Source organism: Lathamus discolor, chromosome 13 (genome assembly GCF_037157495.1).
Source record: "Lathamus discolor isolate bLatDis1 chromosome 13, bLatDis1.hap1, whole genome shotgun sequence".
Lineage (NCBI taxonomy): Eukaryota > Metazoa > Chordata > Aves > Psittaciformes > Psittacidae > Lathamus > Lathamus discolor.
The window spans coordinates 7812225-7827083 of NC_088896.1; the positions used below are offsets into that span (position 1 = coordinate 7812225).

General features: G+C 39.3%; 1 long non-coding RNA gene across 2 annotated transcripts in view; it reads left to right on the forward strand.

The window, feature by feature from the left end:
* The window catches only part of LOC136021578 (uncharacterized), a 465479-nt gene that overhangs the window by 363987 nt on the left and 86633 nt on the right, over positions 1-14859 (forward strand). For both annotated transcript variants that reach the window (XR_010615832.1, XR_010615831.1), the window contains exon 3: positions 1815-2109. This is a non-coding gene — a long non-coding RNA (uncharacterized LOC136021578). The remainder of the gene's footprint in view (positions 1-1814; positions 2110-14859) is intronic.

A 14859-nucleotide genomic window follows, 5' to 3' on the forward strand; every position in this document is an offset into this window, starting at 1 on the left:
TCTCAACTGATTTCACTTCTACAGATGATAGCAGAACTAAATGTCAAGACAAATAGACTATTGGTAGCCACTGACAGACCAGTAAAACAAAACTGATTAAAGGTCCAATAAGTTGTTTATATTTCTGTCTCATAGATGAGTGGCAATTATTTAATTGGTTAATAACAAAAAAAATAAAGCAAGATTAATAGCTTGTAGGAAATGAAACAAACTGGTATTTGTGCTAAGGAAGTGTTTCTGAAGGCCATTCAGTGCTCACCTGCAGCACCACTTACACTGACACCAGTCTAATCCTTATGCAGCAACGAAATTTAGGATTCACAGTAAAGGCTCCTTGAGAAGGTCACATACATGAAGCATCCTTCTGAACAAACATCAAATGAGGCATATCATGACTGGGGTGTTTCATTCTCAAACTGGAGCTACCAACAAGAGAATCAAGGTTGCTTGGGGGTTTGTTCATTTATGACTATCTATTTTCAGTCCACTCATAGCTAGGAGGGAAGCTGCCCGTTCACCAAAAGTTATCTGGACAGAGTTGGGTACCTTACACCATATGATCGATGCTTTTGTAAGTCTGGATGGTGATGATACCACAATGGTTCAGTGTCAGATTCTTAACTTCCCTCTCCTGAGATGAGGGCAGTGAGACCACTTCTAATGAAATGAAGTCTGCATTTGTGTTACAGGACCAGGGCCTTACTTCATAAATATACCTGATTTTTCTATCATTTCTTCACTTGGTTTTCATTTTCTGTCATTTATCTAGCTTTAAAAGGAGGCAAAATAATTAAGGTGTGCACGTGAATGTGAAGTAGTGCTTCAGTATTTGCAGTTGGGCGTAAGTTACTATCAGTGATCTGCAGAAGGGATTTTCAAAGTTCTCCTGCACGCTCTGTACCTCAAACCCCCACAGTTTGTTTTCAATGAGATCTGTTGTTAATTTATTTGCCTCTGAATCTTTTGTTCCAGTTTCCTACTCTTTAAGGATAATTAATTTTAATATGCTCTATCAGAATAATTCTCTCTCTTCCATTAATGAAATCTTCACTTGGATAGCTCAGAACATCCAAATCACTTTGGCAACAACAGATGTGGAACTGGGCATTAGGATAGTCCATGTTTATTTCCTTACTCTTCCTGAGAGAAGTTTGCAGTTGTGCTTTGATGAGGAATAGTGAATAGTAGACACTACTGAAATGAACTATTTGTCTACATGAGAGCATCTCCCTTCCGTTTGTTTGATATGTTTTTATGATGTTTTGTTGAATGTAGTTACAGGGTTTCCTAAGAGACTCCTTACCTGTCTCTGAATGGAACTGGAGAAATAGTCCTGTGGACAAAGATGTCGGTGTGTGTCTGGAAGGGGGAGAGAACTGGGAAACAGAAAAATGCAAATGCTGTCACTAAGGATACCATGACTAAGTGCCTGAGATCCCTGGCAGAGCTAGCTTTATGTGCATTTTGTGGTAACTGAGAAACAGTTCTATAGTTTCTGACTTTGGTCCCTCGAAAGGTGGAGACCGAGGAAGGTGCGCGTTAAGTTCATGTTTGGAAAAGCTTGGTAACTGCAAGAATGTCTGCATAGTTTTCCAAGGAAAGTGGGAAAGGTGGCTTCTCCAAGTAGAAGCTTAAAATCAGAATAGTTTGGATTGACGGGGACCTTTAAAAGTCATCCAGGCCAACTTCAGAGTTACACCTTGAGGAGTTTGAATAAAATGTTTTTGGGAAAAGTAACTCAACCCCTCAAGGTTATAAAGAGCATGAATCCGTTTGATAAATGCTGCAATGAGTCTTTTTTGTTTTCTTTGCAGCACATGAAGCCCTCAGAAACAGCTCCAGCTTTGCCTTCTAAAGTTGTAAAAGAGAATCATAAAGAGCAACCGTGAAAAATACTGATGTATGAACAGTTTGTGACCCTGCTTACACCTTGCTGCACAGTGTGAGAAATCCCATCCAGAATGCTCCCCTGCTCCTGGTCCAGGACTGGTTCCAAGTCTGCTGATGCTGGAAATAAGTCTTGCTCGGAACTTTCTATTGCTTGGGATGAGCACTTGTCTGGCAATGCTGTTACTACTGCTGTCATCCAGACCAAGTCAGGAAAAAGAGGTAAGAATTATGATGCTCCCGCTTGTTACATGCGTTATTCTTTCACTTGTATATACAAAATGTCCTTTCAATTCCATTACATTCATCATGTTTAAATGTACTTTGTTATGGTCAATAATCTATTACTTTAGATGTCTGATTATTGAGAGCAGGGAGTGTTGGCATTTCTCATTGGCAAATGGAATTTCCTGCTGTTTTCTTCCTTTTCTGCTTAGGTGAAATATTACAGCTTCATAGATGGTAAATTAAATGTCAAATGTAATTTGGCATCTAAACCATGAAGTCTATTTCTGTCCTAAGAGCAAACCTGACAGATGCCTTCATGTACTGGCTGTATAGAGAGCTATACAGGATAATAAATCACTTTTTAGTATGTCATCACAAATGGTTCAGCGTAACTTCTTCATGAAAGCTGAGGATATTTATAAGTGCTTTAAAAATCTTTTTACACAGCTGGTAAACTCAAATCCTGGAGCTCCTTCAATCAGCTTCAACATTTGGTTTTTTATTATTACTATTTTCTTCTTCTCTTTTCCCTAAATCATGTAAACATGCCTCTAGTTGATTAAAGTGTGAGATGCTTGGTCCCTAAGGTGTTTGGTCGCAGCATTATCATGAGAAACCCCCATAATTCCTATTTAAAAATAGAGCACCTGTAAAATTAGGTACAATAAGAGAGTGAGAACTTGTTTAAAAGGACCCCAGAAATCTCCACCTGAATCTGTAGGAAGAATAAAGCCTAACCAGAGGTCATTTTTAATCCACATCACAAAGTGCTGTGGATCTTTTTTATTAACATGGTTTCCATAAGGCTGTCAGTGATGCATTTTGAGGTGTTGCATCACATCCTTGTGTGCGCATACACCTTAAAATGCCAAAAAAATGGTTATCAAATTAAGTGAAACACTCCAAAACACCCATGAACTGAAACCTTGGTGTTGTAAAACCAGTGCTGAAACAGAACCAGTATTCCTAATGAATAATGAGTCCTTCTTGAAGGAGATACACATTGGGATATAATTGACATATGGCTGGACTCTATAATCTTAAGTTTTTTCCAACCTAAATGGTTCTATGATTCTGTGACATAATGGCTGAAAATCAGGCACATGGTCATCTGGCGAATAGCTTGCCCACAAATACATTAGCCATAACAACAAAGCAGCTCTTAAAGTGGTGTCTGTCAGTGCAGAAAAATGTCAGTGGGTGTCCAAGTCAAGACTGACGTTCAGAATTGCAATAAACTCCACAGCCAACCAAAGTCATCATATCTGGGTAGCTCATAACAGACTTCACTCATAACAGCCTGGGTAATGTGCAGAGATCCTGAGCTATCGAATCGGCAGCAGAAATGATTTTTCTTTAGCTGGTGTTTATTTTGTCATTGTTTTCTCGGCCTCCTTAAATACGTGTCAGCATTGACCATCAGAGAGATGAAAGAGCCTGAGATCAGTATCTGGCTGGAACGTCTTCAGTCTTTCAAAAGAGATTAAATTTGTATGCTGGGGCGTTCATGCAGTAAATACGATGAAGGAGGAAAGCAGAAAGTTTTATATAAAATTGATAGTATTTTCAGAACAGAAACATGGGAGTTAATGTATTGGATCAGTGCAGTGTCTATGTAGCACATAGCTGTCACCGACAGAGTTGAAACCACGGGCTTCAGAGGCAGCCCAAACAAAAGGCACAGGTAGTCCAAAGAACTCTAAGGGCAAATTTTCTCCCATCTTCAAAGATACAAAAAGCTCTAGAAATGTTCCCTGTGGCACGGGAGTTTATCAGCCTTCTAAAGCACTTAGAAATTTTTGTTTTGAACTCATAATTACACCCCAGATTGTACTGGCATTCTTGCAAATGCCTAACCTCTCTGTAACTCCTTGTAAGCTTTCAGACTCACGGATACACTGAGTCAAGAAATCCCACAGCCTGATTGTTCGGTTTCGCTATCAGTTTTGAGAATGACATCTAGTGTTGCTGGGAAGAGAAATGTGAGCTCATTAGCTTTGTTCCCCCTCTGCAAAATGGTAGTAGTAGCACAGTTACCATAATAGTGTTCAGCAGAATATCCACATCCTTGATACATCAGCCACATCGATTCCTAAGCTGTGGATCCACCCAGAGGCTGAGGGAAGCAATGTGTCATTCCAGAATTTATGCATCAGGTCAATGGCAACACTAGGAATACAGCCCTGCTCACCTAGGTTAATACGCTACCCATTAGACCTAATTCTCTGCCAGCCACCGCTAAGTGATAAACACCACAAAGTATATAACTTATCCAGTAACATGCAGTAAAGCACTGTACTTTATGGTTCTTTAATCTCTGTTTTTTATATTGCCTATGAAATTAGCAGAGGAGGAGTAAAAGGAGTGAACATAGTGCAGACATCTTGCTGATAGATTGTTAATAATCAAAATGTAACCTGTCAAGCAAGGGACAGTCAAGTCAATATCTTTTTATTCTTGTTTCTTTCTAGCTGCCTAAAGGTGGCTGCCAGACTGAATCGCATAAAACACGTGCAGACTGATATTTCCTCTCAGCATATTTATATAAAAGGGTGTTAAAACAAAAACCATCCCTGGGAAAGCACTCTGTGTCCAAGACTATATTCACTTTCACTTTAACACATTCATTGTGACTGAATGGGTTACTCCAGCCTTGGCTACTGTAGTTGATTGATGGCTCTCCTTCCTCTTACGAGGATGTTGCATAAGAAGCAGTGTAAAATGGAAGAAGTTTTTGAAATGTCCAAGTGGCGTGAGAGAAAATTCTAGTCTGTGATTTGAAGACTGCTGCCTGTGTTTAACCATCTGTATCTCTCCAAGAAGTGAAGGTTGCTAAGTGACCAGTACTACTTGTCCAGTACAGAATCAACTGAACTGTTTATCCCTACCTCTTTCTGCTACTGAGACCAGTTGGGTGTTGCATAAGTGGGTCCTGAGCATGCTCATGTCTGCTAGTCACAATGTGCAGCCAAAAGTATGCTGTGCACATAACTTCAGCCAATAGTTTCCCCATAAATTTTCTTGGAGGTTGCTGTGAAATTCATGGCAAGTGGAGCTGGGTCTCATTATGCTAAACAGCCCTTCAACAAACACCTGAAGGCAAGCAAATAGCTCAGTGTGAGGTATCAGTGTGGGAGCTAGAAAGTTCTGCATTTCCTTAATGGATGATCTGGGAAGTGGTATGATAATGTACTGCTACTAACCAGCAAAGGTTGTTTCCTAAAGTAATATTGAGATAAAATTCCATCCTATTCATGATAAACTCCATCCATATTATAAAGAGTAAGGAATATGGCTACAATGAGAACTTTATATTTATTTTCCAGTGTCACAGTATGCACTATAGGAATGCTTTGCATTGGCAGTCAAGTGCTGTAACTACGTAAAGAAGGAATGAGGATCAAACTCTGCTCCTAGCTGTGCCATGTGAAAATGACCTTGGAAATATGAATACGACAATGCTTGCCTTGGTAAAGTGCTTTGAATAGTCTTATAAAAAGAGTGGAGAATTAATACTCCTATCCAGTTACATGCAAACACAGTTTTGCTTTATAAAACAGTAATAGAAGAGAATTATGTGCATATATTTTGATGGGGTGATAAGATGTGGCTTCTTCTCACTAAAATATTCATGGTGAGGTGTACCTTTCCCATCAAGTGACTGTAAAAGCTGATGTAATGGAGTTCAAGATTTACTCTCTTCCTGAATATTTTCGTACAAGGTTTTGCAGCTCATCAGGGGATTGTTTTTAAACTGCAGGTGCAGGTGTTTGCAATGCAAACCAGCTCCTCGGTTGTTCAGAGATAGTATAAAGGTGGCTGTGTGTGGAAGATCTTGTAGCAGTGGATTTGGGGAGAGAATAAGGGTTGGGGTGAGCTGGGGATTCTGGAGAGGGATTAAGATTGGGTTGAATTTAGAGCTTGAAGGTAGCCCTAGGAGCAAGCAGATATTTTTACTGGTTCTGAGCTGGAATGAGCTTAGATATCGATTGCAAGATGTGGACTCTGAGCTAAAGTTGAAGAAGTGCACTAGAGGTAGGTCCTTGTGCAAGGGTTGGTTGATGCTGATTTCCAGTCTCTTAGTTAGCATTCTCCAAGATGTTTCCAAACACTTGGTAATCTTAAAGCATTTCAGTCCTGGTTTGTTGAGGCATATGTAGGGTTACGCTGAAGTGCTTTAAATTGACAGTTTCTCATAAGAAACTCCTGAATCTTCTTGAAGCTGTAGCCATGGCTCTGTTCTTGATTTTGGACAACTGTCTCCATGCATGTTCTCTGCCTTTAATGTTTTCTTCTAGTGTTTGTCTTCTCATGGTTTTACTCATTAACGGACTGCTAACCATTCACTCGAAGTGCTTATAAGGATGCTGGTATATGGGAATGTCTTGTAATAAAATGTACAGCACAGTGAAATCTTTTGCCAAGTGTTTAAAGCAAGAATGGTGGGTTTATAATCTCTAATTCTGAAAAACAGTAGCAGAATCTGCTATATTCACCACAAGAGGGGTTAAGCCCCTCTCCAGCATTAGAACAGCATTTGCTCCCCAACCTCACGCTGCTGCTGTGTGCCCAACAAAGTACCATAGAGGGTGGATATATGTGGTTGAGAGTGCAATATGATGAATAAAGAGAGCAAAGCACAAGGCTGCTTCTTTACCCTCCAGTTAATGAGCGAATAGGCCAACATCTCTTCCAAAGGCACATTCATTATAATTCTAATTAGTAATATGTATAAAATAGATTTGCATACCTAAAGGAAGAAAAACTCCCTCTGAGAAATGCTAGAATTACCAGTTTAAGAAAAAGAAAAGATGATTCTCTGAAGCAAATCTCATATTTTTCTGCTGCAATTAGCTGGGATTTTTTAAGTTGTTTATTCTAAGCCTTTAAACATCTTTCAGCCAGCAGACAGAGTCAACCATCTTTCAAAGTATGAAGTGGCTGACTCTGTACCTGGAATCAAAACACAGCTGATTCCAAATCAAGAGTTTTAAGCTGCTTCTTAGATCCACCAAGTTGTTCTGATGATGCAAATCCTTGAGCTGATACTATGTCAAGATAAACTGACAAAAAGCGAACCAATACACTTGTTCTGATATTGTATTACATTATGAAGCATACAAGGACAGAAAATCTGTCATTTTGTGTGTCTGTGAAGTATCAAACAGCTTTTCATGATTCATAAATAATGACTAGTAGAAGTATTTGTTAGAATTACATTGCAAGGCAAATCTCTGGCATTCACCTAATGTCTTGCATGATCAAGTGCTTTACAGACATTAATTAGAGTTTATTTCAGTCAGTAGAACAATGTTGAGATAAGTCTATTAAACAGCCCAGAGTGAATAGTTATAATATTGAAATCGTCAATACCAGTGTTTCAAATTGTGTTGCAGGAATGATATACAAAATCCATGGCTATTAACAGCGTTTACTGGACTGAGCAATGCTCTGAGTTCCAGTTCCATGTAATTAAAGCCTAGCACAGAAAACAAGAGTGTTGCTATAGCTGTAGCTGTTTGGTTTGTGTTCAATGAGATATGGAATGTTTAACATATGTTGAAACAAGTAATGTTTGTAATCCAACATGTATTCAGTGTTTTAAAGTAAATGTGTGGCAGAAATATGTCTAATTTAATTGCAAGTAGCTCAAAATTCAGTGGGAAAGCTGCAGATTCAAGCAGTAGCTCTGGAAGGATGTTTAGAATATCGCTTGAGATGATCTTTTCCTTCCAAGCTTTTGGGTGTAGCAGTTTAACCTATGTTTGACAGGCTTGAAAAGCAGGGTCCTGTATTTACATACAAATACACTATTTAGGCGTATGATTCCATTCAAATTATTTAGGTATTAAATTCTTTCCTGAATTTAGGGCTTCTTTTAAAACTTTATTCAGAACTCACAATTGAAATGAGCACAACCTTGTGCATCAAAATTCCCGGTGACCAAGGTATTGCAAAACGTAATGAATGGACTTCTGATAAAATGTGGTGTTTTCAGAGAGAAAACAATAATTTAGCTCGTAGTTCAATAGACAAAGTGTGTTTTATTTGGAAATTAATGTGTATACATGTACGTGTACACATGCATAATAATCCTTCAAATGTAAATGAAAACACGATCTATTAACCTGCTGTTCATGTTTTACCATGCAAAATACTGATCCTTTTTCTAAGTTTCATATACACAATAGTTATGTATACGCTTCAACCACTCATCTGTGATATACAGTCTATAGCTTCTAATTTTAATGTAATATTTGACATCTGAAAATTCAGGCAATTAATTTCCATTATTTCTTACCAAAATGTGCATGCATCGTTGCAAGAAACGGAGATGGTTGTCTTCGTCCTGATTGCTGGCATGGAAAATCATTCCTAGCACTGCTAGAAAATATATTGCTAGGTTATTTTGTTGTTTTATTTAAGGAAATCACTTTATGATAATTCTATCTGATAACATGTATGAGAAGAGTGAGTATTACTTTAAAAACAAACAAACAGTACAAATACCAAGTGCATCCACAGCCCATCCATATTTGTTGTCATAGTGATGCTAAAACCAGGAAGCAGCCAGTGACTGAGCCATCCATCAGTTGGACACATAGCATATTTATTGTTATTATGAAATTGTGGATTGATGGCTAGTGAGTACACTTCCAAGTTATCAAGTCGTCCTCTGTCCATATCTTTGTAAAAGGAAAGCACTAGTTTCTTGAGGTTGTTTTAACAGGTGGCCAGCACCATGGTCTGAGTTCTGAAGTGGCAGAGAAAGTAGTAAGTTGTTGACACTGGGTACAAGTTTGGGAGCAATCGCACATCCTGTACAGGGGGAGAAAAAAAGAAGGATTAAACAAGGTTGCTGTTGTTCTGAGTGTCTTACATTGTCTAGTCCTCCATGAACAGCTTTTATTTTTATTAGCAAGTTTACTGAAAATAAAACACATAGGATGTGACTTTTGTCCTTCTGCAGAAAGAGGCAGTGCCCAGGTCAGAGTCTGCACAGCAATATGATTTAGCAAAGACACTTGCGAAGTACAGTTCTCCACGTATAAGCTTCTCATGTGCCATCCACTCATTTCTCTTATTTTTTATTAGTTTAGGGAAGAAGAGTAGGAGTATTTCTAAAACCATTTTTTTTTCCTCCACTATACCTGACTACCTAAAATACATATTGTGATGAGAATAAAACTAAGAGGCCAGGGACTATCTAAGACCATAGGAACAGGAATCCGTAAACAAGCTCATCCAATATGTTGTCAACAGGAGACATATTTATGGTGAAATGGTTTTCAGAGTCGAAACTATTGGGTCCTCTTTTTTTATCTGTTCTCTGGCAGAGGAATGATTTAAAGTGAACCTCAACTCACATTTCAAATAATAGATGACAGGAGCTCATCCATTCCAATATAATTCACTGCACTGCATATGTATGGGGGAGATTTTAAAGGAAAATGAGGGAGTTATATTTCTAAGTGAGCCACCAAATTTTTAAATGTGGTATTTCCTCCTCACTTTCCTTCTATTAAACTTATTGGCTTCCCTGAATGGAAGACTGCACTTGTGCGTTAGGTATTGCTGTTTGTCTCACGCCAGCTCTAGAGCTAGGGGTGCAGCGTAGGGTGCTTATTGATATTCTGACTGGGTTCTGGTAGCTTGTTTGTTTCTTGTTTAATTGTTGTTTCTCAAGTACTCGTTTCCTGTTCACATATAGTACAATTCACTTTCCTGAAAAGCTGTTAGTGCTCAGAGCTCGCTCCTTGCATGTGTCTGAAATACATGAACCCCAGTTCTCTTCAATATCATAAACCTGAAAGTGATTTCATTAGTCTCTTACAGATTTCTGGGTTGGGTGTTTGGGGGGGTGAGAGGGTGGGGAATGTTCTTATTGATTTCTTTGATTTGAATCCTGGGTAATGACATTCCCTATTGAAAATCTTCCTTTGTCTGAGAATCACAGATCAGAGACTGAGTATAGCTGAATGCTGAGGGTGCTGGGTGCTTTCACAGCCTGGTACTGTGCTTGGGAGTAGAATCTGGAGCCTTAAATATTTGTTGGAGTCAGATGTCCGGACTGAAATCCTAGACGTTGTAGTGGATGACTGCCTTGGTTTAGGTGAATCAGAGGCTATTCACGGGGTTTTGTCCCTATTTTTAATGGGTGAGGTCCCCATTCATTACTTCAGAGATGCATTGACATGATTTGGACATTGCATACCAAGTCCTTACTGCATATGCTGCATGTAAACTAAAGCAGATGCTAACATAAAATGTGTCAGAGTTGTTCTAGCAGAAAAATCAGTCTTTTGTGGTTCCAGGCAGTTTTCCTACATGAACAGAATGTTTTATATTTGGAGACAACTACTTTATGGGAGGAATGACAGATATGGCTTCTCTTTGAAGGAAACAAAGTGCATAGTCAGTGTTTTACTTTCCATTGAGCTGCAAACTTATGGTAAAATTTGGCTGATGAAAGCAAAATTAAGTTGTTTTAAAATTATGAGAGCCAAGGCATTTTGGCACAGCAGATTTGCGTCCAATTTCCATCATCAATTGTTGCACATTAATGTTGGCTGGAAAGGCTTTCATCAAGACATTCACTAAACCAAAAGGCATCAGAGTAAACCGCAGTGTGGGACCTGGCAGTGAGTGAATCTTGGGGCAAGAAGGGGATATGTGTGCCAAAGCAGCTGAAGTAACAGGTTTCTCTTCATATCCATTTGTTTATCACCTGTTGTTCTTAATTCACCTTTCATTCAATTCATTTCCCTGCTCTTGGGAAAAGTCAAGTTTAATAATGCCAACCTGTACAGAAAAGTATATGCATATTCATGAATAAGAATTATTGTTAAGTTCCAGTTGAGTCAACATTGATCATGGCAAAAGGCAATTAAATGCACTCTTCTCGTGGAGGAGAAAAAATCCATCTCAAATGACGTTTTTTGTCTTGATCACATTTGAAATGCATTTTGACAAAAAATAAACCATTGAAAGGTATCAGCTGAGGAGCCCATATTTCCTGTCTATAAAGCTCTATCCTGTTAATCAAAACAGTGTGTTTTATAGCTCCAGATAGAAATACAAGAGGTTTTAAAGGTCTCTTGGGGTTAAAATTTAAAATTCAGATATCCTGGAAAGTTTGCAGTTCATTCAACTTGTCTCATCCTAGTGAAAACGTCTCCTGCTCCTTTTTGTCATTCTAAGGGAACTGACTCGCTGTCTATAGGGAACGTTTCCATGACTGTCACAACATATCCAAAATGTGATGAGTAGCACAGGTAAAAATTCTTGACACAAGCATCCTGTCAGGAAATGCAAACCAATCAAAATGTAAGTGTTTCTCAGGGGTACATAAACTTCTCACAAATCATAGGTGGAAAAATGTGTAAGTTAGTAGATTTAGACCTCATAGCAACCTTCCAGTATCTGAAGGGGGCCTATAGGAATGCTGGGGAGGGTCTCTTCATTAGGGGCTGTAATGACAGGACAAGGGGTAATGGGTTAAAACTGAAACAGGGGAAGTTTAGATTGGATTTAAGGAGGAAATTCTTTCCTGTTAGGGTGGTGAGGCACTGGAATGGGTTGCCCAGGGAGGTTGTGAGTGCTCCATCCCTGGCAGTGTTCAAGGCCAGGTTGGAGAAAGCCTTGGGTGCCCTGGTTTAGTGCGAGGTGTCCCTGCCCATGGCAGGGGGTTGGAACTGGGTGATCTTAAGGTCCTTTCCAACCCAAACTGTTCTATAATTTAACTTTGTCATTGCATCTTGCCTTATTCCACATGGACTTTTATATATTGTCCCTTGTGATTATCCTTTCAATGCAAGGTTTCCACACTGTCAGGACTGTATCACTGAGAATTTCTGCTCAGCTGAAAATTTTGTGACTTTTGTGTTTTGTTCTGATCTGAGACACAAAAAGTTTCTTTCTATTTCCACTGGAATGGACATTCTGATTTCCAGTTCTGGGCTGGATTTCCAAATCTATCCTCAGTTTTTGTGTGATCAAACCTAACCCTATGGTTTGAGAAATCAACCAACCAATGTAAACCCATTAAGGTGTTGCAAAGATTTTCTGCAGTAATCGTATGAGGAATTTGCCTTAAAAGGTGCTGTTTCTTGAGCTGAGTCCTATATTGCGATGGTCCTTATATCAGATTCCTATAGCTAAAGTTGAGCTTGGAGAAATGGGAGAATTATTTTAGTGCTGTCAAAGGAAGAATATGATGAGTCTTGAGGTTTTGGAAATTTCCTGAGCACATGTAAAGCCGTATATTGTATTCATATTATCTGGATGTTTGACGTAAAGATAATTTTAATTATGCAGGTTGGCATTTGTTAGCCTTTTGTTAGTGTTCTTTGAGCATTGAGCCCCATTGTTTTTCCTGCTGCTGTTTTCTTTGAAGGAAAAAGTCAAGGAGTGCATGCTGAAGGACATACTGTCTTCAGTGATAATAGTCACATCTCTCCCATATACCAGAAGATACAATCCTGTGGAATTGCTGTATTTTAGGTGAAGAGCATCACAAAATGAGAGCCAAACTACTTTTTTATTACTATTTTTTTAACAAAAGAACATGGGATAAGCCAGGTTCTTACCATCATGCACTCAAAAGGTATAGTTTGGACTTGGGTAAAATGCCTGAAACCTACTGTCTAATGAGAAAAACTGATATGCATCTGATTTGAAAAGTTTGTCCATCACATGAGATAAATGTAACGTATATATCTCTTCTGCAATACCTCCGTTGCAGTCAGTGCAAAATGGTTGCTTGTCTCTGTAACTGAGGCAAATCCTTGGTTATTTCAACATGTAACATAGTGAAATCAATGAACTTGTTAACCAGCTGCAGTTATTTTTCTAAACCAGATTTCAACCGTTTTCTGACTTGTTGTTATAGAAAAGAATAACTTTCCTGAGAAACACCTGGTCAGGCAGTCCAGTGGTAGATTTTCTTCCTCTTTTACTGTCATTTCTCCACTCAACCTTGTCCGAGTGTTTGATACAATTGCAGTAGTGTTCCATTGCTTTTTGGTGAAGTAGAGCAGCGTGCTGGGTCTCTTTGTTCCTCGCCATTTCTGCTTTTACGAGCAGCCCACAAGAGGAGCTGGTGCCCCTCCATAGTGCAGAGGGACCAGCTCTGTGAGGGCTGGCATGACTTCTGCATTGCATTCAAGGTTTCGAAGGACAGAAGGGCTTTCACTGTGGCAAGGATCTCTGAAGCTGTGTTACAATCAAAGACGTAAGCCCATCTACCTGAGTAATATCGCATCTAGGCTATCTACAGGGGACAAGAGGCTTGGTCCACCTGGAACTGTCTTTACTGTGGTGTTTCCCATTTCTGGTAGCCCCAAGAAGATAACTGGGGGGAAGCATCTTTGACGACTGTGCTAGATAGTGCACTAGTAGGGAAAAGCACGCAGAGCCCTGCACAGAAAAGCAGGGCAAAAGGGACTAAAAGGAAATTAGAAGCTAAAGAGCACTGTAAATATCAGCAACACATTAAATATCAGGTCAGGAAAACGGTAGCCTCACTGTTTTGAAGCTTGCCCTTTCTGTACCAGGAGGGATGAACCAAGCTTCCATGTAAAATGCTGAGCTGTCTTCTTTAGCAAAACTTTAGCAATACATAGATCAATGACAAAGTCATGAGACCTGGTTTAATGGTTGTTGAGTCTGTCTTTCATACACATGTAGCTAAGCCATTTTCATCAGGCTGCAGTCAGTTTCTGACTCTTGTCTGGCAGACTAAACCAAGTGAAACAAGAACATGAGCTGGGAATGAGAATGTAAATGTGATTTCATGGCACTGTAATCAAGAAGATGCAGTTCCTTATTCATTCATTGCGAAGACAATGTCAGAGAAATGAAAACAAAAATAACTTTAATTTGTTTGCTTAGTAATTGTTTCACCTCCATCCAACATTTGGAATTACTGTTCCATATGCCAAACCATGCCTTTTGATTACTGCACACAAGCTCTGTCCATAGAAACCCATCAGTGTTCTTGGGTTTTATTCTTTCTTCCAAAAATAGAAAACACACATTTTTTGCTTTCACTGTAGAACATACTCTTAGATTTAAAAAGTTCCTCAATGAGAAAAAATGGTGCCCTCACAATTTATACTGTGTCTGTTTTTTTCAAATGAATGATTTAAACACTCATTAAAGTATTTAAAAGTCTGTTTGGGCTATTATGGGATCCTTTAAAAATCTTTTGGGGACACAAGCTACTTTTAAAAATATCACTTTGTTGATGGGAATACTTGATTTCTTCCTAAATGATTGACATTATTTTAGGGATGCTGAAACTCTCGGCTGTCTAAACTCACTGTCGGGTTCAAGGGCAGCAAAGGTCAGTAGACATTGCTACATTCTCAGTTGCTGAGTATTTGCATAACACAGGCCTCCTTGATATGGGGAGAAGAGCAAGAGCCACAGACAGCAGAGGCAGTGAGCGCTGGTGTTGGTTTGAGTCTGCCTTGCTGGAGCAGATTTCTAGCACACAGAGGTCCTGTGCATTGGCTACAGTTGTGGCAGGGCCTTTTTTGCCAGTGAGTGGATTAGCTGGGTCAGGGCTCGGTGGCATTTGTTTTGGTCATGTTCTTTGCAAAGGGCATGTTGGAGGATCCAAACCTCAGGGGTTGTCATGCCGCTGCTTTTCAGGCATCCTAGAGTCAAATAGATGGTTCTTTTTCAGGCCTGAGCAATCAGGACTCCAGAGTGTAGCAGCTTTCTAATGTGGAGATGAAA